This window comes from Lepidochelys olivacea (genome assembly GCF_965140295.1).
Source record: "Lepidochelys olivacea isolate rLepOli2 genome assembly, chromosome: 1".
Lineage (NCBI taxonomy): Eukaryota > Metazoa > Chordata > Testudines > Cheloniidae > Lepidochelys > Lepidochelys olivacea.
The window spans coordinates 48,716,458-48,741,089 of NC_140411.1; positions in this window are offsets into that span (position 1 = coordinate 48,716,458).

The window sequence follows — 24,632 nt, forward strand, 5'->3', positions numbered from 1 at the left end:
GAAAGCAGTGGATGTGTTATTCCTTGACTTTAGCAAAGCTTTTGACACAGTCTCCCACAGTATTCTTGCCAGCAAGTTAAAGAAGTATGGGCTGGATGAATGGACTATAAGGTGGATAGAAAGCTGGCTAGATCGGCAGGCTCACCAGGTAGTGATCAATGGCTCCATGTCTAGTTGGCAGCCGGTATCAAGCGGAGTCCCCAAGGGTTGGTCCTGGGGCCGGTTTTGTTCAATATCTTCATTAAGTGATCTGGAGGATGGCGTGGATTGCACCCTCAGCAAGTTTGCAGATGACACTAAACTGGGAGGAGTGGTAGATACGCTGGAGGGTAAGGATAGGATACAGAAGGACCTAGACAAACTAGAGGATTGGGCCAAAAGAAATCTGATGAAGTTCAACAAGGACAAGTGCAGAGTCCTGCATTTAGGACGGAAGAATCCCATGCATCGCTACAGATTAGGGACCAAGTGGCTAGGCAGCAGTTCTGCAGAAAATGACCTAGGGGTTACAGTGGACGAGAAGCTGGATATTAGTCAACAGTGTGCCCTTGTTGCCAAAAAGGCCAATGGTATTTTGAGATGTATTAGTAGGGGCATTGCCAGCAGATCCAGGGACGTGATCGTTCCCCTCTATTCGGCATTGGTGAGGCCTCATCTGGAGTACTGTGTCCAGTTTTGGCCCCACGCTACAAGAAGGATTTGGAAAAATTAGAAAACGTCTAGGGGAGGGCAATAAAAATGATTAGGGGACTGGAACACATGACTTATGTCGAGAGGCTGAGGGAACTGGGATTGTTTAGTCTGCAAAAGAGAAGAATGAGGGGGGATTTGGTAGCTGCTGTCAACTACCTGAAAGGGGGTTCCAAAGAGGATGGATCTAGACTGTTCTCAGTGGTAGCAGATGACAGAACAAGGAGTAATGGTCTCAAGTTGCAGCGGGGGAGGTTTAGGTTGGATATTAGGAAACTTTTTCACCAGGAGGGTGGCGAAGCACTGGAATGCGTTACCTAGGGAGGTGGTGGAAGATCCTTTCTTAGAGGCTTTTAAGGTCAGGCTTGACAAAGCCCTGGCTGGGATGATTTAGTTGGGGATTGGTCCTGCTTTGAGCAGGGGGTTGGACTAGATGAGCTCCTGAGGTCCCTTCCAACCCTGATATTTTATGAATCTATGATTAAGGGGAGGAGCATCCAGCTCACATGCCTTAGCTGGTTGCAACTATGGTAATATTACTTAAGTAAATAGCATTTAAAAAAAACAAACAATATGGCAAAAATGGCCTTTTACAAAAACAGATGTTCGTATGAAAATTTTTTTCCAATATTTTCCTCTATGTTCTATTTATCTGCGTCTCCAACAGCATCTTCCATGCAGCCTCACACTCATCCATGACACATTGTTCCTGAACTGGTCCATAGGGCCACCCCATTCAAGCCCTCCTGAAGACTCACTTCTTACTGTGACACCTACAAGAAGTTAACCAAGTACAAACGGCTAGATCAAGGGCCAACTAGATAGATTATATAAATTTCATCTATATATGTATGTAATGTATGTAGAACCAGCAGTATGTATGCCAGTCATCTCCATGAACACTCTGCTTGCCTGTTTCATTCCCTCCTTTCCCGCCCTCCCTCCCTCTGATTCAGGAAAGCATTCCTATCCAGGGAAACACTTAAACGTGTGCTGAACTTTGAGTATATGTTGAAGTGTTTTCCTGAATCTGGGCCTCAAACTGTAAGCTCTTAGGAAGGACTGAAATTCCTCCTGACTCTTTGTACAGCACCTAGCACTTTTTGCATGCTATGGTAACATGAATAAACAATAATTTCAGAATCATTACTACTAATGATCAAGTGTGAACCAAAAAACACAGCTTGACTGCCAGGTCCTAGGGGAAAGAGTTGGCAATTAGAAAACCAACATCTTTTTACTTGTAAGCTGAGCACATTTGCTATATAGTTACCAGTATATAACATGGAATCCATTAATGCCATATTCATAAGAACATGAACAGTGGGTCAGACCAAAGGTCCATCCAGCTCCGTATCCTGTCTTCCGACAATGGCCAATGCCAGGTGCTTCCAAGGGAATGAACAGAACAGGTAATCACCAAGTGATCCATCCCCTGTCGCCCATTCCCAGCTTCTGACAAACAGAGGCTAGGGACACCATCCCTGCCTATCCTGGCGAATAACCAGTGATGGACCTATCCTCCATGAACTTTTTTTCTTTTTTTTTTAACCTTGTTATACTCTTGGTCATTCACAGAGCCACTTTTCAGAGGGTAGCTGCACATTAATGTTAATGTAGTTCACATTACATTACAAAGAAAACCAGTGTGTTTTCCTCTTACCCTAACACTTTATGTTCTAGCGGTTAGAGTAAGGGACAGGTAGTAATCGGATCTAAGATCCTAACCCCACCCTCAGTCTTGTCTCCTTGTGGTGGGTGAAGGGGCTGGAGCAAAGTGAAGGAGCTCAAGGAATCCTGGATTCAGCCAGGCAGGATTTCCCTGGCACAGATATTGCAGAAGACAATCACAGGCTATTCTCTGAGGACCCCCTCGCAAATCCAAAATCATGAGGGCAAAGGGGTGGCTTAAAGTCCTGTTAGCCCCCCACTCCTCCTGGGCTGAGAGTTCTGTGCCGCACTGGATATCGTCACTGCAAAATGAAGGTGTGGATGTAGCACAGGGAGACTAGCTAGCCGGTAAAATAGCAGTAAAGACGTGGTGGCATGGGCTTGTTCACAGGCTAGCCACCCAACTACAGACTTGGATTCATACTTAGGTTGCCAGCCTCCACTGAAAGCCCTGCCACCATATCTTCACCACTATTACTCATGCTGGATGGATTAAACGTAGCATGGGTATGTCTACATGTGCTACAATCATACCATCATCTGCAGTGAAGACATACTCTTAGAAGCACAGAACAGAATCTCACCCCTAGGTTCTGTTCCCAACTCTGACAGACCTGGGTAGGTGATTTTGGACAAAAAGCAGCAAGTACTGTACAAAACATACATTACCAAAAAAAAATAAAAAAACCACTCTCCCCCCTGTAAAGGTATTTTGCTGCTTAAAATGACAAGCAAGATCTAGTACAGTGTTACAGGCCCCGGGGAAAATGCAGATCACATGCAATGGTTGAGATAAAGAAAGGGAGGAGAGAATGTTTTGACTTCTGTAAGGGGAGGGGAAAAGGGAAAGAGAAGTCTCTTAACATTACACTTACAAATACTCACTCCTGACCTAACTTTCTTGAACATCAGACCTGAAACGTCAGCACAACTCTCTCTCCAGAGTTTAGAGGAGTGGGCCTTGTTCAATGACAATCTGTCCAAAATAAATTTAATCTATTTCAAGTGTGTATACAAGGTTAAAAAAAAAAAACAGACATAAAAAGTAGTTCTCCTGTGTGGAAGTGGTATGTCAGTGATTTGTTATTGCTGTGAAGCTTCTGTAGAATTGCTCGCCCTTGACACACCATGTGAGAGCCAGCATTATATTTTTCCCTGTGTTTAACGGAGAGTTGTAACCCTACTTAACCTTTCTTTTTCTAGCTGCCAACACTGGGTGGCACTAAATAACTCCTCCTGACATTTACAAAATCAGCTCTACATACAGTGCTTGCAACACAGACTTGGCTTCAGCCTATCCTACCAGCAAATGGTTTTGTATGAGAAACTTTTTGATCATATGGTTGTTACAGTAGAAGCATCTGACTCACACAGCATATTTTGTAGTTAGCTGGTTTGTTCGATTGTTCAGCTGCTCCTGAAAAACTCTTGCTTCAGCAGTCTTGCTGGGAATGGCGGGGGGAGGAGGGACGGTGCTGCCTGGGCTTTAAAGTAACATTTCCTGTATTGAGTTGCTGAAATACTTTTAAAAATGTTGGATGCTGGAGACAAACAAATCTCCCTAAAATACTTCAAAAAATAAATCAACTTTAAAAAGAACTGAATCAATTTATTTTCCTTCCCAAAGTCAGTATTTATGGTACAGATGCTGAAGCTGCCCAATCTTATAGTAGAGTATGGGCCTGCCGTTCTACTTTGTTACTCAGTCACTCCACTGAGCTGTGCTGATGTGAAACTGGAGGAGCACAGTAGGGAATCAGGTCCCCAGAAGGACATTTTCAATCCAAGTTCAGCTTCTGACTTAAATGCTGCCCTACAGGTTGAAGCCACGGAGTGGCAAACTTGTGAAACTGTTATTTTGTGGTTATAATAAAATGACAGTCATCATTTTGTATGTAAAGCTCACCTTCTCCCTACGGAGGTGAAGCATGGTTAAAATGTAACAAACTTTTAAAACAAGATAATAGGCTTCAAAGTACTCAATGCTAAAAACAAGTGGAGATGTCTGGGACAATCCTGATGAGGAAATTAACTTCACTAACCAAAGCTAGTCTCAAAGGGTCAAATCTTCTGGCTAATATTAGGCTCCCAGTGAGCCCCAGGCTGTCTCAGTGGCATCACCACCACCCTCTGCACAAGACTCCCACAACAACCTCTGAAGGATCAGAGATCAGTGGCTGAGGAAGGGTGGGCTAGGACAAGAGAGGCCATTGGGAGACACACCTCACTCTTACACAGGGAAAACTGGCAGAGGGCTAGTACAGCTTGGAGCTACACTAAAGGCCTGATCCAATTCCCAGTTAAATCCAGGGGAGTCTTTCCATTGACTTCAAAGGGAGTGAGATTAAAAAACTTAAAAATGGGATTGCAAGGACAAAATGACTCTAATAGACTCATGCTATCAAGTAAACAGGGAGAGCCGTAGGGTCAGAGGCACAAGGTCTTCATGAAGAAGATTCTGGCCTCACAGGGACCTGGGGTTCATTGGCAAAACTGCTCCCATTCAGTGGGAGAATGAATCCTGCCTCCCAAAAGGAATAAATCAGGGAGAACTCTGACTGGAATCTTGCAGGTTTCTCCACTCCAAGAATCTTTCCCATCATCCAGCCCACATTGATTAGCTACACACTGGCTTCTTAAAAACAGATTAATGACATCATACTGGAAATAGAAACAGATGTACCATCTGGTCTGTGGTATATAGTTTTGAAGGGTGGGTTTGTTAAAACAAATAGTGTTGTTCTAGATGTCAATATTAGACTCTGCTTGACTGTTACATGGAACATCTTCTTGCTGCTTCCCCAGAAACCAAAACCCCCTCCAGAATACAAACCAAAGCAGATGTATTCATTATCACGGATGGTGTACTTCCGGACAATGGCTAGACTACAGCTTTGTCTATAAAAGACATTTCAGCCACTGATGTCTACACTAGAACTTCACTCCAGTGCAGCTGCCCAAGTGGTTAAATCCCAGAGTAGGCAAGACCTATGCTTCAATCTCAACTTACATATGTGCTTCATGGCCTCTTTCTCCAATACACACAGACATTGTTAAAAGAAAAGGAGTACTTGTGGCACCTTAGAGACTAACCAGTTTATCGGAGCATAAGTTTTCGTGAGCTACAGCTCACTTCATCGGATGCATACTGTGGAAAGTGTAGAAGATCTTTTTATACACACAAAGCATGAAAAAAGACCTCCCCCCACCCAACTTTCCTGTTGGTAATAGCTTATCTAAAGTGATCACTCTCCTTACAATGTGTATGATAATCAAGGTGGGCCATTTCCAGCACAAATCCAGGGTTTAACAAGAACGTCTGAGGAGGGGGCGGGGGTAGAAAAAAACAAGAGGAAATAGGTTACCTTGCATAATGACTTAGCCACTCCCAGTCTCTATTCAAGCCTAAGTTAATGGTATCCAATTTGCAAATGAATTCCAATTCAGCAGTCTCTCGCTAGAGTCCGGATTTGAAGTTTTTTTGTTGTAATATCGCAAGTTTCATGTCTGTAATCGCATGACCAGAGAGATTGAAGTGTTCTCTGACTGGTTTATGAATGTTATAATTCTTGACATCTGATTTGTGTCCATTTATTTTTTTACGTAGAGACTGTCCAGTTTGACCAATGTACATGGCAGAGGGGCATTGCTGGCACATGATGGCATATATCACATTGGTGGATTTTCTTCATTTCTATTTTCCTATTTTCTCCCCTTACCTTTCCACCTTAACATTTTTCCATTGTCTTACCTTAAAGGACTTTCAGCAGGTTCAGTAACTTTTTATGGAAACATGTCCTTCCCTCGCCCCCATCTCTCAGAGGGTTTGACAGCCTTCTCCTGCTGGTATCTGTCCTGTTATGAGGGCTAGTATATATGATGCCTATTCCTTCCAGCTCATTACCAATTGGTTGGGTGAGAGGGGAGTTTTGCTCCGCCCTTTCTGCAAGGCTCCTTGCCCCAGGCTTTTAAAGGTACAGTGACAGGATTATCATCCCAAACAGCACTCATTCGTAGGAACCCTTCCTCTCTATCTATATCCCCCTTAGTTCCTTATACTGGATTTTTCAAACCCTAAGAGGGCTACGCCAAGTGTTGCATGTAATGTTTCCCTCTGGTGTTATCTGGACTGGTGATCTGCTAGGTCACTCCAATCCTTGACTCTGGGAGCCAGCTTTACCCTGCTCTGCTGTGAGAACCCCCACTCCTGGGCTGTTCACGCACAGCCTCTGGCATGTAAACGGCTCCCAGCTACTTGTAACCGAATGACACTAGCCAATATCTCTGGTCCCAGACACAACCCTAGGAACTTCTGTCTTGCAGTGTCCAGTTATGCCCGCTGGACACTGCAAGCTTATATAATTTACCTAAGAAATTGATATGTACCAGGCTTGTTATGCCAAGGGGAGTCTCTGACACACTTCAAACCAAACACACTGCTTCAGGTAGAACAAACAGTTTATTAACTAACGATACATTTTAAGTGATAAGTCAAAGATTTTAAAGCATCCTTATTAAGGTTGCAGGAACAAACCATCCTGATGTGTAGATGGAATAGTAAATATGGCAGGCGACCAACTTGACTTAACAGTGAAATCCTTGCTGATCTTAAACACAGATGCATCTTCTGTGAAATGGGCACAGAAAGGAAAGCATGACATGGACTGACCAGTTGGTTACATTTCCACCAGTTCAGTAAATATCCCCAATATACTGAAAGTTATCAAGCACCTGCTGTATATCTAGCCTCCCATCCTGAACGTGGATTGGCTCCATTTCACAGACTTGGGCTAAGGATGTATGACCATGCTCACCTGCTGCTTTTAAAGGTGACCTGCAAAAGGAAAAGAAAAATTAGGCTTTTTGCCCTCTTTTGCTTCTTTATGATGGATAACAGACCTTCATATTTTTGCTTGGGGGAAGATTATTTTTAAGTTTGTTTATTGCTTGTTCTTTAAATTAGAAATTCAAGTCCCATCTAGTCCGGAAGATTCTATGATGACTGAAGAATGATGCAATAATTTCACTCAAAGTCAAGAAAGTGAAAGTTGAGCAACTGAGAGAAGTAATTTTTAAAATACACTGAAATGGTGTGAACGTCTGTCCAAATGAGTGCAGAAGGAAACTTTAATTGATCTTAGATTTTCTTCAGGATACTGGACTAAAGCAAACACTTGCTGAATATCTGAGGGGAGGGGGAGGAGTTACACTGCCATCTGCCACCAGACTACCAGCATGCAAGAAGTTCTGAGTTGGAAAAATGATAATCAAGACATTTTCTGGTAGCAGCCATTTGCCCCTAAACCTTTGATAAAAGGAGAAATCAAAATGTAATATTGGTCTGTTTTGAAATGTAGAGCACATGGGAAAAAAACCTAAGAAACTACTGTGTCGTTTGTACTGATGAGATAATCAGATATCACTACCTGCCAAGGTACATATGTGGGGCAGACTGTGTGACAAAATCCTAAAATGAGGGTGTCATCAAGCCAGGCATCTCCCCAGCTTCAACATAAGCATTGCCATGCCCAGTATCCGTCAAAGAGAATTATTTCTTTAACAGCAAACAGAAAACAGTCTTAACTCTGTCCTTGGATACAGCATCCAGGGCCACTCCGTCCAGGGGTCTCTAGCACTTCAGGTCTTGACAGCTTCCTAGCCTCAGCCAATTCTGCTCCCTTCCTAGAACAGCAGTCCCAGGGCTGCTTCTCTTAGCCCCTGGGCCCTTGCTCTAGGAACTCACAACAGGCACTAGCTCCATTCCAGTGTGACTTTCCTTCTCTCAGGGTCAGCCTGTCTCATTCCTTCTTCTCCAGCTGCCTACTAGCAGCCCTTTATAGCACCAGGTGTAGCCCAGCTCTCTTTAATAGCTGGATTGGGCTCACCTGCTCCAGTCCAGGGACACTGGGCTTAATCTATCCACAGGGACCAGCTACCCTGTGACATACAGACAAAAAAATATATAATTGAGGGAAACTAATATGCGGTGGAATTTATTCCTTTGTAAATAACTCTTTCTATAACCTCAATTTCATCATTCTTTGTTTTGGATATAAATAATTTTCAACAATACAAACTGAAGGGATGTCAAATTTGCATGGAATAGGTATGTTTGGGCCTAAAATCAGTGGTGTCCCTCAAAATGAGGGACTTTTGAGTTTTACAACAATGTTGAAGGCAACTGTACTAAGAACATCTTGTTTTTCACGTGTTTATAATACAGCTTTTCCTGTCTTTTAATTCAATAGCTATGGAACTGTCCAAGGAATATACTAACTTCCCTACTGGTTGGGGTTTCTCTGAAATTTGCACTTAGGATGTATAATCAAGTTATGCCAAGGACACCTAGAGAGAATGGATAGATGATCTTTATAGATTTTTTAAAAATCTAATAAATAAATAGAGTATAGTACATTTTGACATACAGTTTACAAAACAGCTAGCTATTCCAAGCGTAGAACATAGAATCATAGAAGTATAGGGCTGGAAGGTTCTTCAAGAGGTCATCTTGTCCATCCCCCCTGTGCTGAGGACTTATATTTTAAATTGGTTGGACTAAATTACATTATCATCATCAAACTTCAAATCAAGGATCAGTGCACCATGTTTTAAAACTGCAGAATGTAAGCAAAAAACCCTTTACAGTTTTTTTAAATTATCAACCTCATCTGTTTCAGACTACTAAATATTCTCAAAGAAAATTACAAATAGGCCTCTGATGTTCTTCAACCAAATTAAAACATAGGGGGCCTGAATCTCCACTGATTGACATCTCGTATAGCCATTCACACCAGTGCAAAGTGGGGAGTAAAACCCTACTACACCAGCATGATAGTACTTTACACCCACTTTGCACTAGTGCAAATAACTATAGAAGTTGCAGGGCAACAGAGGATCAGATCCACCAGTTTCCATAGGACTAAACAGATATTTGCCAGATTCATTCTGTCAGATTCTCCTTTTGTTTATGTCTTTGTCATTTATTTGACTTCACTGAAATTACACAAGTCTGAACACACAATAATTCCATGGACTCCAGTGGAATTTCTCCCAATTTTCACAAGTATAACAGATTAGAATTGGCTCATTTTGTTCAGTGGTAAGACTTGGTATGTTATTTCACTCTATTTAATCTATTCTATAACACTAAATAAAATATTATTATTAATCCTTCCAACAATATTCATTATGTTTTCTGCTGTTTTATCTCCCATCTAATTTAAATAATAAGTGAACCACAAAATCATTAAACATTCTGGACATCAAGATATGCCATTTCATGAATATCTCTGTCACAGCCAGGTTAAAAGCTCAGAGTCTGTGGTTCAATTTGTCAAATGGAATAATTATTAAATATTTTCAATTATCCTGATAATTAATGCTTATTTTGTTGTTCAAAAATATATTATACTACAAAGTATTTATTATACTAATTTACATGTAGGTTTCCACATGTCGTTCTACACATTCATAGCAGCAGCAAGATGATATATTTATTCTTTTACGATAGCATAAAGTGTTTTAATTCTGGGTTATAAAGATAAATACTCTCAATCTGTTTTCCCAGACAATCAGCAGCCAGGAAAGTAAGACACCCAGTCATCCATCAGCTAGTCAATGTCATGCTTGTCTTTATCAGTATCAGAAACTATAAACCCAATCCTGCTGTCTTTGATGGAAGTTTTTGGAGCAGGATCTCTCTAACTACCTAGGTACTTGTCTGCCCCATCATTGTAGCATCTATCTAAGCACCTCCTGTCTTAAACATACAGCTAAGGGTAGCATAAAATCCCTTCTTTACCTGTAAAGGGTTAAGAAGCTCAACCTGGTTGGCACCTGACCAAAAGAACCAATAAGGGAAGAAGATACTTTCAAATCTGTGGGGCTAGGTTTTTTTGTGTGCTCTCTTTGTGTTCTCTCTGGGACAGAGGGGGACCAGGGCAGGAGAAATACATCTCCTAAAGCCATATCTGAAATAATCATCTAAGATTACAAATTGTAAGTAATAGCAAGGAAATGTGTTAGGTTATCTTTTGTTTTAGCTTGTGAATTTTCCCTATGCTGTTTTTTGTAACTTTAAAGTTTTGCCTTGAGGGGAATCCTCTGTATTTCAAATCTTATTACCCTGTAAAATTACCTTCCATCCTGATTTTACAGAGGTGCTTCTTTTACTTTTTTCTTTATAATAAAGTTCTGTTTTTAAGAATCTGATTGGGTTTTTAGTGTCCTAAAAACCCAAGGGTCTGGTCTGTGCTCACCTTGGTTACTCTCAAGCCTCCCCAGGAAAGGGGGTGAAGGGGTTTGGGGGGATATTTTGAGGAAACAAGAACTCCAAGTGGACCTTTTCCTAAATCTTTGTCTAACTCACTAGGTGGTGGTAGAGATATCGTCCAAGGACAAGGAAGAATTTGTGCCTTGGGGAAGTTTTTAACCTAAGCTGGTAGAAATAAGCTTGGGGGTCTTTCATGCAGGTCCCCACATCCGTACCCTAGAGTTCAGAGTGGGGAGGGAACCCTGACACCTCCCAAAGTGTAATTCCAGCCTAGAGCCACTACTGATAGATCCACTGAAGAGAACGCTGATGGGAGAGCTCAGAAAACAATTTTTATTCTCCTTTTCCCCCTTTATTCCCTTTCATTTTCACACAAAAGATGCTGCCAATGGAATGAATGCTAAATTCAGGCCCCAGTCATGCACTGGAATCCATTATCATGGACACCTGAGCATACACACAGTCTTGTTGTGGGTCACCACATGTACACAGAGGTCTGCATTAGTGCATTCTGATGCTTGATTGGGGTCTAAGTTACCATTCATTGTCCTGTAGCATCTTCTGTATGTAAGGAAATAAAAGGAGAGCAGCGAGAGGAAAAAGGGTTTTGAACTATTTCACCAACTTTCTTTCCAAAGGTTCCAAGAGTGGTGGTTCTAGGCTGGAGTTTTAGGTGGGGCACAGGAGTCTTCCTTAGCTGCTCTATGCCACCAATGTTGCCTCAGTCTTCCAGTGTGAGCACCAGGCAGTAGTGCAGATATCCTTCCAGGTGTCCTGCTGCTGCTGTTTTACGTATGTGCAAACAAAAACACAGAAAAGTTAAAGCCAAAATTTGCAAGCGTGCATTCCTAAAGTCAGTGCTTAAAATGTGGGAAAGGAAGGTCACAAAGGCTTGCATCCCCAGTCAATAAAAGGTAACAATAAAAAACAAACTGAGTCAATGATGGGCACACTTTAAACACAGATCCACAAAGGTACTTGGGCACCTAAACCCCAGACTTAGACGCGTAACTCCAAATTTTAAGGCATGACTGTAACCCACAAGAGTCATTGGAGCAGGACCCTGCATCTCCCACATGGGTGCCCTAGCAACCAAGTTATCAAGTCATTTTCACATTTTCTCTGAAAAATGTTGGCCTAAAGTGACTTGCTCATGGTGACCCAGCAAGCCAGTGGCTGAGCGGGAAATAGAACCCAGATCTCCTGACTCTCTGTGCTTAAACACTAGACCAAGATGTGCTGCCGTTTTCCTCTTCTTTACAGTATACTCATGCAAACCCGTTTAAAGCACAAATTAGAGTGTACAGCTTCCCCAGTTCTCCAAAGACTCGATATCATCTTAAAGTTTATCCAGGAGCTTTAGTTTTGGCACATTCCAGTTATCTATAGAAGTGTGTGATTGCTGGGAAGAATAGGCCAGCTTCCCTTCTCCGCTGGACATGTTATTACAACCAGGCTAGTTAATCACATATTGGCAGCTTCCTCCGAGTAACAATTCAGCCTTACAACTCTCTTTTAAGATAGGTAAATAATGCTATCTCCATTTTATAGATCATGAAACTGGGATATGGAAAAATTAAGTAATTTGCCCAGGATTAGAATTCAGGAATTCCTAATTTCCAATCCTGTGCTGAGCCTGCTAGACCATGCTGAAAGGATCAGGGCAGAGATATTTTTGCTCACCCTTCAGTATGAGAGATTCCTCTCTCCTGGGCTCATTTTGGCCCTTTTGTTGAATACTCTCTTTTACAAGATACAGTGCATCTCCATGTTAGACCCACGCCAGCTGTATTTTTGACAGGTCATGCCTCCCATTTCCACTGCTGCTGTCAAGGTTTTCTGAAAAAAAGGTGAAGCCCTGAAGACCCTCTCAAGAAGGCATCAGTAGGTCCACATACCCTATGGCATACAAAATAAGTTAAATTACATTGAACAGTTGGTAACAACTTTTGGTCACTACCGACACGAGCCAGGTTTGAATCAGTGACCTAGAAGTGAAAGGCTCTATATCCTATTACAGATTCCCAAAGGAAGTTGGACATATTTTTTATTAAATCAAGCCATAGTTCTCAAAGTATTTGTTTTTGGAAAAAGGAACTGAACCTTATGTTGGTTTCCTGCCAAACACAGGATAGTACATGAGGCAAGGAATAGATATTTTTGAACTGCATGTTTGTGAACTGGCTGTTAGATAAAATTAAAGAGAATATTTATAAATAATCCTCTGATGGTGACACAAATGTGGAGGCTGACTTGCTGACAAGACGTATTTTTGATGTTCAGATGTATATTTTTATAAGCTATAATAGCCTGTATGTTTCACTAACTGAACTTGGCATAATGCCTAATATCTCATGACAAACCTATTTGTTTTCTTAATCCATAGTAGCTAGAACATTGGATTTAGGTTTTATTACTCCCCTTAACATTACACCTCTATTTAGTGGTGTCGGTATATTGTGGCTGTTTTGTTTAGTTTCACTATTTTGCTGTAAATGTTGTTCCTCGTAACAGAAGTAGAGGAAGACTGTAGCTGCTGCAGGGCTACTGCTGTGTTATGGACAACCATAGACTCCTATGAGGATTTGTTTATTCAAACTACAAGGAATGGTGGGCCAAAATTTGGTTCTTATTTGTAGTGATGTAAACCCAGAGCAACTTTATAGAAGTTAATGGAATTACTCTTGATTCACACCAGTGCCAACTAGTAGCAGAATTTTGTCACATAATACAGTGTTATTGCTTTTGGGGCTATATTCAATATTACCGAAAATATTCGTCTGTGGGTCTGAATGCGACAGTTCCGGTGGTACTGAGTGTGATGTCACACTCAATATCAAATGGTAAATTTTTGCTTTGATGTTATGGTGTAAATAAGCAAAAAATGTCAGCCTTAGCTTAGAATTTCCTGTTTGTTTGTTTGTCAATTTGTGTCACACACTGACCATGATTATTTGGGGCCCTTTAAGATGTTATTCATCTTCCAAAAGTAGAAACGTACAAACTAGACTCAGTTGGCCCTTAAAGCCAAAGCTCCAATAAATTTTCATTTAATGCAAGTACATTTCACATATATCAAAACAGAAACCATAAAAAAATTAAAACCAACATGTGTTGCTCACATATTCTGCCTGGATGCTATTTAATAGAGTTACAATATTAGTGGATAAAGGGAAAGAAGTAGATATACTGTATAGTTATTTTGCTGTGCCATTAGTTAGTTTTTCATGAAATCCTCCTTTCAAAACTCCTGTGAGGATCTGGGACTAGGAAATGGGCCTGTAACATCTCTAAACCATTTCAGAACTAATTCTGGTTTACGTTGTTACATAACAAGTTGCCCCAAGGACAGCTGCCAAGCAAAGTTATGCTGTCCCATGAGCCAACCAAGGAATGGACTGTGACTGAGAATCATAATTTGCTCCCTTGTTTCCCCTTGCAGGTTGCTATTTGTCTATACCAGCAGTGGGTTATTTCCCTCCTCACACTGGCTCAGCTCTGGTGGCTGGTATTTTGGGGGCAGGTTTAAGGTTGCTAATCATGTTCATTCAAATTTGTCCCTCTTCATAGGATGAGGAGTAGTAGACCATGGATATTCTTCCCACCACCCCATCACATCTCTATTCTTTCCTCTGGACCACCTGCACACCTGGTGTCAGTCTGTCTTCTATTGGGTGTTGACTCAACCCTCTAATCCAGTTACTACTCAGTCCTATCTCTCTACTACTTTCTACAGACCAATTAGTGGATACATTCAGCGCATACATTTGAGTTTAAATCCATCTTCATTTCTGCTTTGCAGTTCAACTTTAAACCCAGTACTTTATGGGCCTTTTTGCAGTTTTAGAGTCACTGGATTTAAAAGATGAAAGAGGTAGTGGAGTGCACTGTTTAGAAGCCCAGCCTATAGGGAAGTGGATGGCTTGCAGGACTGGTACTGAGACGTAGAGCCTTTCACCAGTAGGTCATTGATTCAAAAATGACCCAGGTTAATAGTGGGTTTAAAAAAAAAACAGTTACCATTTTAGGTTCAGTGGCCTATGAGAAATTAGGTGAGTATTCTCATCTCAATTCTGAGTGGTAACAAAAATCACTATCTTTGGCACTTGTTGAGTGTTACCAAGTGTCACAATTTTATTGTGAGTGTCACACTATTTGGTGTTTTTCTTAAAGTCCCAGTTCTTGCAGTCATGGCATGATGGGAGAATCTCAGCTTTCTCTGTTTAAAGAAAGCAAGTTTCTAGCATTTATGGTTGGAAAGAAAAGCTTGAACACATGACCCCACCTTCCCCCTAAACATTCAAACGATAGGAGAGGAATAAAAAGAACAAAAATTCATTCTTTTTAAAAAATCTTATAATTTTTATGACAATTTAATGATCTTTGAACACTTTTGCTTAGCCGTGCTGCTTATTGGCAGACTCAGAAGAAAGGCCAATGTTTGAATGGACAATGTGAGGAAGCCTGAACTACTCTCTTGCTCCATTTGGTGATCTCCCCAGCTCAGGATTGAGATATTGGCATGCCAGTGTGGAGAAACCTGTGCTGATGGAGATCGCATTGCATTTGTTGTGAAGATAAATACAGGACTTCACTCTCCAGGGCCTTCATTCTGGCATCTTAGATGGGCAATTTAGGAAGGAAGTCCCACTCCCTTTACTGAAGAACTTCAGATATACAAAAAGTGCTTTTGGTCAATAAAGAGGAAGACAGCTGGAAAAAATTGCGTGTTTTACAGTGATTGGCTGCCAAGCAGGCCTGTAAGGCCTCAAGTTTCATTTTTAGAGTGATGGCAAAAGAGACAAAGGGGTTGTTTGCTTCACCTGAGTCTAGGACAGATGTAGGGATGTAAGCACAGAGGGCAAAAAAAGGAGGAAAGCTTATGACAAAACAAGTGAAAAGTTAATTTTTAGCTAGAAATTGGCAAGTGTATCCCAGGAAAAGGTAAGTGCCATTCAGCTATTTTGGTACAAGAATTTAGATTAAGATGACATTTGATTTTTTTAAAAATGAGAAAAAAATCATGGTTCCTGTGGTCCCCACAGCTGAACATAAATGATCTTCTAATGTGTTGTACCTTCTACAAGGTTTAATGAGCAGAAAATCCTGTAAAAATGAATTACTCTAAGGTACAGAAGTAATTGGCACCAAGGTTGGCAAAAGACAACTGGGCATTCTCCGTGTCACCCACTGTGTAATCAATAGGTTGCAATGTAACTGGAAAAGTTACTGAGAGGAAGGGAACTTGAATGATCAGGAAAATTTAAGATAACTTTGGAGCCTGATGCTTCTCCCCACTTATGCTGAAGGAAGGGAGCAAAAGCTAGAGGCGCTGAGCCATGAGTACAGAAGTGGGGAGTAGCATATTTACCCTTGTTGCTAGAAGTCCCTCTGCTGGTATATTTCCTGTGGGCTCTGTGGACTGGGAGGAGGAGAAAGGATGGAGATGAGGAAGCAATTGAGTCTGGGGATTGCCAAATGGAAATTAACTTTTAATTTATGCTATTTCGTTCTAGACCCTGAGAGTCCACGCTGCTCTAAACAGATTTAATTCCTATTCTGCACTTTCCACCCACTTCAGAGGGACCTGCAGGCACTAAGTAGAGAGCCAATGGCAGCATGCTTCTGCAAGAAGAGCTTAGGATTTGGGCGAGTGTCCAGGCATTGCCTCTTCACTCACAGATGAAATTAGAAGCCCTTCCTTCTTGTGAGAGGTTGAGAAGGAAACAGCAAAATGAACCTCATCGAAGGCCCAATCTTGAAAGATAAAGAGTACCTCAGTTTCCACCTGATATTTCCCTCACACCACGTTTTGCTGCATGAGAGACTGATCAAGTCATTTATGAAAATACGAACATGATTATGAATGGCATATTAACATTATATATATATATCGTCCTAAAGTTTATTGTCAGTCACTGCTTAATGTAAACTCAGCATTAAATTAAAATGATGTGTATTAAATGGATATTAATCTGGATTAAGTATAGATTGAGAAGAATCATTTATAACACTGAATGCATTATAAAAAGCAGTGTTATAACAATTTCATTGCGCAAAGTTTCTGAAAGTGTCCATTTTAACCCACTGGTTCCCATCCGTCATTTACTTTCCAGTATGACATTGGTCTGGGACCTTGGCAACAGTGCTGAAGGCAAGGGGGGGAGGGGTTCAGTGTAAATGAGGGTTTTAAAATGAGGGTTTTACTATGGCAGAATAAAGGAAATGCAAGATTAAAACTCAAACACCATTCCTAACTTGGGACACTGTGCGTGGAGGTATGTGGGAGAGGAATAGAAGACAAACAATAAATCCATAATAGCAAGTGTATTTGTGCCATAACTTTATTTAAAGGCAATTTTGTGAAGGTTGGGGGGGCTGTATGGGAGAGTTGTTTAAAAATAGACACAAAGCTTTTGTAGAAGGCTATAATATATAGGAATATATTTTTAAATGGCTCAAAAAGCATTTACTTCATTAAATATTTACCTATAGCAGCCAATATTCAAATGTATAGTTTAATACAGGCATCCATATTTTTAAGTTATAACCCCTCAAGTGGTTTTAATGGAACTTGTTATATTGTTAATTAATTTATTGTTATTATTATTTGAAGTGCTGGTAGTGGTCTGTGGGCTTAGAAAGGCAGATTGACAGAAATGAGTGATTGAGTAAACGTCACTGCTTGGCTATTTGGGGAATGTGTTAATTCTGTGCTGCTGTTCAAACAGCGAGAAGACTGGTGGTTTTGGGTGGCGGCCCCTTACTAGGAGAAGGAATAGAATGTAGGAGTCGGAAGGTTTCAAGGCAGGTGGAAATGACAGTTGAGGGTGGGGGGCTGGAACTGAACAAGTAGGCACGGCCATTGACAGGGCTGGTGGGGCAGTTGAAACTGGAGAGAAGGGAGGGGCATTTGGAACTGGGCAGGTGGGATTGGCAGTAAGAGGCAGTTGGAATTAGGGGCGAGGCGATGGCAGTTGGGAGTGCCAGTTGGGAGGGGCCGTTGAAATTGAGGTTGGAGGGGTAACTTCCTGCCCCCCAGCCTTGACTCCTCTGCCTCACCAACCAGCCTTCTTCTACCTGCTTTCACCACTGCTTGATACACACCCCAGCGTCCTGCACCACCTCACCTCTCCCCCAACTGCCGAAATAGCCCCATTCACTTCCCATGTCCCTGTACTGCCTGGTCTGCCTCCTTGGCACTTCAACACAGCACTGGGGGGCAGTTCTTGTGCTGAGCAGAGCTAATGAGGCAGGTTGGCAGCACTTAATAATAGAAGCAGCTGGTGGACTTGACATTTCTGTTAGCTCAGAGATTCCCAAAATATGGGGCATGTCTCACCCTGCCCAGAGACTAGCAGGGTTGTGTATTTAATAAGGCTGTTAACACCATGAGAAGGTTGTGGAAAGATGGGTGTGCAACTAGTGTAATTTTCCTGAGGGAGGTGCAGCTTCAGAAGTTTGGGAAATGCTGTATGCACTTTTTGTGGCAGAGATTAGAGTCTGAATAACTGGGTTGGGGTTTAAGCTTAAAATTTTAAAAGTGGCCCATGGCCAAGGAGTATGGTAAAAAAAAAAATTAAGAAAAATACAGAATTTTTGGTAAATTTGAAATGTTTTCATTCTGTTGTTTTTGTAATGGTCCATTTTTAAAATTTACCAAATTTTCCACATTTTTTTCTACACAAAAACATTCAGTTTCAAAATTGGAAATTTTCAAAAGCAAACTGTTCTATTTTGAAGCAATTTAAAAAATATTTATATTTTAAAAAAATCCCATCATGTGAGTCTATTGAGCAATAAAAGTGGCCAATACAAAAACTAACCCAAACCCTAAAAACCATTTCAAACAACCACAATATCTTGTTTTTCCTTTAAAGCTTCTGTTGACAAATTTTGGAAAATAAAAAATTCCTAAGAGAATTTAAATAACATTGTAAAAAAATCTGGTTCTGGAAGAAGACCAAATTTAGACCAGCAACATCCACCCACCCACCCAAAAATTGTTTGAAAAATTCTCTGTCTCATAGGAATGGCTGAATGTGAGAATTTGGTGTGTATAGGGACAGTGGGGCTAATACTACAATAAAATCCCTATGGGCAGATCCCTGACAATGGAGCTCTTTATGGATGCAGAGGTCCGCTCACATGGCTCTCCTTGTGGGACAGGGACCTGTAATTCTTTAGCTATGAAAGCTTGAAAAAACATTATAATCTCAGGGGAAATTTCAAACAGGACTCTGCAAATGTTTTCTCTTTGAGATTTACTCAATATTTCACCACACAAATATTACTGTAAATTAAACTGTCCCCTGAAGAATGAGTATGTTAAGTGTGGAGGCTAAATTAAATCAATAAAGTGTGCAATAGAGGGAGTTTGGTCATGATTTAAGTGCACATCTCAGTGCAACCTTAATTATGGAGCCACTATGACACCTCCATAATATTGTATCAGTTTGATTTAACATTTGCACAGTTCAGTGCTATGAACAGCTCCCAGCTGAGTCTAAAAGTCAGGTAAACCTGTTTTTAATAGCTTGGATAGACAGTGACTATTTTTCCAAAATGCACAATTTCATATGCACGAGTGTGAAATTATTATTCCTGTGATGTAGCCGCCTTGTAGGAATAGAGTGGTTTGATTTTGTTAAAGAAGGGCTTTTCACTGTGACTAAATATTTTATTTTCTTGAAGGACTTTGGTTTACAGGCAAAATAGCTTTTACAAGCAGCAGCATTTACCGCTCTTTGTTTCTACATCGGGTTGGTGTATTATAGCATCCATATAGTACCACCAAGATCATAACAAGATTCTCTACGCTATAATGCATTCCCTCTCTTTTACTGGCATTATAATGGCTCCTTCTAGTTCATAAAACTGTTGCCTTTTTTTGACTGGCTAGCCAAAGTTTGAGGTCCTCGGGCTGTTACAATCAGAAGAAATTGGTGATAGTTGGGAATTTTCTTTGACGTAATCTTGTTTATTTACAAGTAATATACGATGTCCTGCGTCTCCGAATGCAGGAAGAACCAAGAAGAAGAAGAACAGTTTCTAGCTTACAGACCCATGCCTCTTCAGCCAACAGACCCAAAGCTGTCTATCTAGCATCACTCTATGCTCACAGGCTACTGCTTGGCTTTCTTGCTTTTTGCCTCTGCCTCTCTCTCTCTCTCTCTGTTCTCGTCTGTTCCCGATTTTTGTATGTTCTGCCTCTCTCACTCACTCACCCCTCCAAAGCACATGGGTTACAAGCACGATGCTTTCTTCTCCTTCCTTTCTTTGTGGAAACTCACGGACATTGAGGACTCAAAATGCCTTTTTAATATAGAAAAAGCAGAAAAGCTTTGTGACAAAGTCATCAGCTCCTAAGGGAATAACAAAAGGCAGACATGCCAATTTATAGACATACTCCACCAATCCCTTCAGGTATGCTTACACTACAGCTGCTACAAAGGGCACAGGTACCACACTGTGGCTGTTCCACTATAGTGCAATAGCATAGCATAGAAGCGTCCTATATTGACAGATGTGGATTATCCACTAATGGAGTTAAATCCACATGGTAGCTAGGTTGATGAAAGAATCCTTCCATCGACCTAACTTCATCTACACTAGGGGTTAGGTCTTCTTAACTACAGTGCTCAGATCCCAAAATTTTTCACCCTCCTAAGCAATGTACATAGGTCAATCTAATTTTTAAGTGTAGACCAGGCCTTCCTTTCAGAACAGGTCAGCTGGGAAAGGTAATGGTCCTAGGCCTCACTCAATTTTCACACTGGGACTTGTCTAGCTAGAAAAGGAGAAACCACATCTGCTACATTGATGTCCTCAGCTGCAAACACATTTTGCCAGCCATTCTAGCATGTGCAGATGACTTTAAAGACTTTTCCACAATATTAAAAAGGAAAAAAAAAAAAAGGATGTAATATCTCATCTTAGAATTTCTCATTCAGATACCAAGAGATTCCTTAGACAGTCTATCAAACATCCTTTAGAACTACTTCATGAAGTCCTTCTCTTCCTCTCCATTAAGGCACATTCTTAAAGATGTTCTTAAATAATTGTGCCCTCTCTTGCTTTATGATGTATAGAGAGCCTGAAAACTTTTTCCCCCTTTTTAAAAAATATATATTCGATGAGGACCTCGGAGAGGTCTGAGGACCATTTCTTGTGAGTTTATTACACACTAATAAACAGTGACTAAAAATACCTTCTCTATTGCTCAACTTTTCATTATTTTAGCTCTTTGTGATGTCACTATTTCACTAGCTCTCTAGTCTTCCATCTAATGTAAAAACAAGTGGACATTTGTATTCATTTTAAAGTGCAAGATTTGTATCCATCATGAAGCAAAAAGGAGAGCTTCTCCTTTGCAGGTCACTTTTAATAGCAATCACTTCCACAAGATGAGTTTCTAAATTATGTACTCTCTAAGCGGAACCCAATGTTGTATGGCTCAATGGCACAAATTAGCCTTAAGAACAATCTGATCTTCATCCTTAAAGGAAAAATCTATTTTCATAGGAACTAATACTGCCTTCCTTTGCCTAAACCCATGGAATCAAAAGAAAAATTGTGGCATAATCTGTCAGAAAGGCATGAAAATTTATACTAACTGAACAAAACATTGAAAGTTTTCATTTGTTTGTACTTTGTTACTCAAACATCAGAAGAAAGTCTGATGGCCTGTCTGCACGTGAAAATTTCATAATTTAAAGTGGAATAGTTGTTATGGAATAACCATGTGAGGACACTTACTCTGAAATAAGAGTGCCCTTTACTAGTTTAGCCTGAAGTGGATTAAGACAAATTTGGAAAAAGGCATTTTTATTCCAGAATAAGGGTACACACATGGTGTTGTTATGGAATAGCCCATGTATAGACAAATCCTGAGTTGCCTATTTTCAGGTGGTGTACATCAGCCTAGAGAGCAAAATGTCCACACACTACTTTTCCTTTTTAAGAGCATTTCCTCTAAATATACATACACTCTTATCCATTATAGGAAAGAAATGTGGAGGGATGCCAAGAATACAGCAAAAAGGAGAGACAATAAGTGGGGCTGTTTGAAAACCTATTAGATGAATTTCACTGTTTGTTTTTATTGTAGTATTTGACCAGTTCTTTAGCTGGTCAAATACTACTGGCAAATATTTGACAAATGCAGATGAAAATTCATTGACTAAGTATGTTTTTTGTATTGTGACATGCCTTCATTACATTTTAAAGTGAATGTAGAAATGTTACAATACAGTAAAATTGTTCTCCAGTTTTCAGCATGCATGGCTATGGAGCAAAAGATGGCACAGGTATTTTTATCCTGGCTAGCAGGCTTGGCCCTCAGGATAGTAAGTGTTGGTAAACTGTTCAAGCTCTTTGTCCCCCACAAAAACAGGTTTAATTCTATTTTATATAAAGCTGTCTAGGTTATCCTCCTGTTAGGGGTACTTTGACTGCTATTCCAGATTTCTATGAACTTTACAAGAGAAAGCCAATTTGTGCATAGCCCCTACTTATGTTCCTTATGGGCTTGCTATGCTAATAAAAGCCATTAAAAAGGGTTCAGGCTCAGAGATGTCCTAATTACACTGCAGAAACCTGGAGTCATAATTGATACGTTACCTCAAATTTCTAAGGGTTTGTCTACAATCAATTTTGCATATTTAACTAAATCAGTAGAAAAACTGATTTAGGTAAATTGGTGCAATCCTCTAGCTTGGACATAGTTACACCAATAGAGAGTCATGTTAATTATATATTTTGTTAAAAATCAGTGCAAAAACTGAAGGTGAATTCTCTCTAAAATTAGGGGGAGAGACTTCAGCTTGTTTCAAGATCTATGACAAATCCAAAACTAACCAAAAGGTTACTATGAATGAGTCCATAACTGATCTTATATCTCAAAGAAGAGATGACTCCTTAGTCAATTTCCATGCAAATTCTTTCCCCAATGCTAAATACCAGAATACATATACCAGCAACGTCCTCTCCCAAAAGCAAGTTCTTATATAAAAGTTTAAAGCCCTTAGAACATGTATCCAGTTGTTTTGACACTAATACACGGCTCTTATAGAGAACCGTACAGTAGAATCTCAAGAGTTACGAACACTAGAGTTACAAACTGATGTCAACCCCACACCCTCATTTGGAATCAGAAATACACAATCAGGCAACAGAGGGGGGGAAATGCAAATACTGCACAGTAAATGCAAACCACTAAATAAAATAAATGTAAGAATTTAAATGAAACAAGCACAGAAACAGTTAAGTTAAAATCAGCATTTTTCTTCTGCATAACAAAAGTTTCAAAGCTGTATTAAGTCAATGTTCAGTTGTAAACTTTTGAAAGAACCACCATAACTTTTTTTTTCAGTTACAACCTCCATTCCTGAGGTGTTTGTAACTCTTGATGTACTGTTGTATCTAAATAGCTGAGACTGCTAAAGAATGAGAGATGCAATCAGGAACGTTTATAGATCATATTAAGGCAAATGCAAAGACGACCGCAATAACTGGCCTCAGAACAGTCCTGCAGCATGCAGCTAGATTGACTTATTGCCGTCACAGAACCAGTTTGAGTTTATAATCCCAACTCCCCCATCTCCTAAGTATATATTTTAATTTCTGGGCAGTAGTAGTTCCCTATGTTGAGATATATAGTAACAAGAATGAAAACTTTATACGTAGAAAGAAAAGATGCCTTTCCACTTCAAAAACTCACCGAATTTGTTGTATGTACCTGCAACTAAAATTCTTAAACCGAAAATTTGCCTTTACACCACCCCTGAACTGATTTTGAAGTGACACGGTGTGCATACAGAGGCAGAATTTGTCCCTTTAGTATTTCAGAGATCTCTGGAGCTTTAATGGATCTCTAACAGTAGTTAGACTGAAGAAAATTTACCTCTGGTTTTCTCAGAAGATAGAAGTTATAATTAGGGTTGGAATAATTAATTTTCATATGACAGGTTTCAGAGTAACAGCCGTGTTAGTCTGTATTCGCAAAAAGAAAAGGAGTACTTGTGGCACCTTAGAGACTAACCAATTTATTAGAGCATAAGCTTTCGTGAGCTACAGCTCACTTCCTCAGATGCATATCATGGAAACTGCAGCAGGCTTTATATATACACAGAGAATATGAAACAATACCTATTCCCACCCCACTGTCCTGCTGGTAATAGCTTATCTAAAGTGATCATCAGGTGGGAATAGGTATTGTTTCATATTCTCTGTGTATATATAAAGCCTGCTGCAGTTTCCACGATATGCATCTGAGGAAGTGAGCTCACGAAAGCTTATGCTCTAATAAATTGGTTAGTCTCTAAGGTGCCACAAGTACTCCTTTTAATTTTCATATGTAAATGTCAATTTCACTGTACACATTCAAAGCAGCAAAAAAAATTTCCATTCATAATCAAAATTTACAAATAAACACTATGAAAAGTACTGCTTTGTATGTTTGGACATGTTGAGAATGTGTTTTAATGGCTAAAGCTTTAATTTTTTTAATCTCAACATCTACAGTTATTACTGTAATTTCCCCACAACTATTACAATTCAATTGAAAAAAATTGAAAATGCTTAAAAACAAACATTGATATCCAACAAAATTATAAAAGTAATCAAATTCTCCCGAGCCTAATTATTGCAGATCCCCCCCATCACTTACCTTCATACTTAGGGATGCTGGGTTTTTCCCCCCTGCATTTTCACTTTTACTGAAAACAGGCACTGACAATTGTGGCAAGAGAGAGCTACTGTCCTTTTCTGGCAAATAGTAATTACTCTGAGTTACAATTCTACTGTATAAAAAGTGATTACTTCTAGTGAATTATGGTTTAAGGGCAGTGTCCAATCACAAATATTTCAGTAAGTTTATCTGTCCTATATTTCTTGCTCTCCACGAAGAGATCTTTTGATTGGCACTCCCTCTTTTGTTTCAGAGTAACAGCCGTGTTAGTCTGTATTCGCAAAAAGAAAAGGAGTACTTGTGGCACCT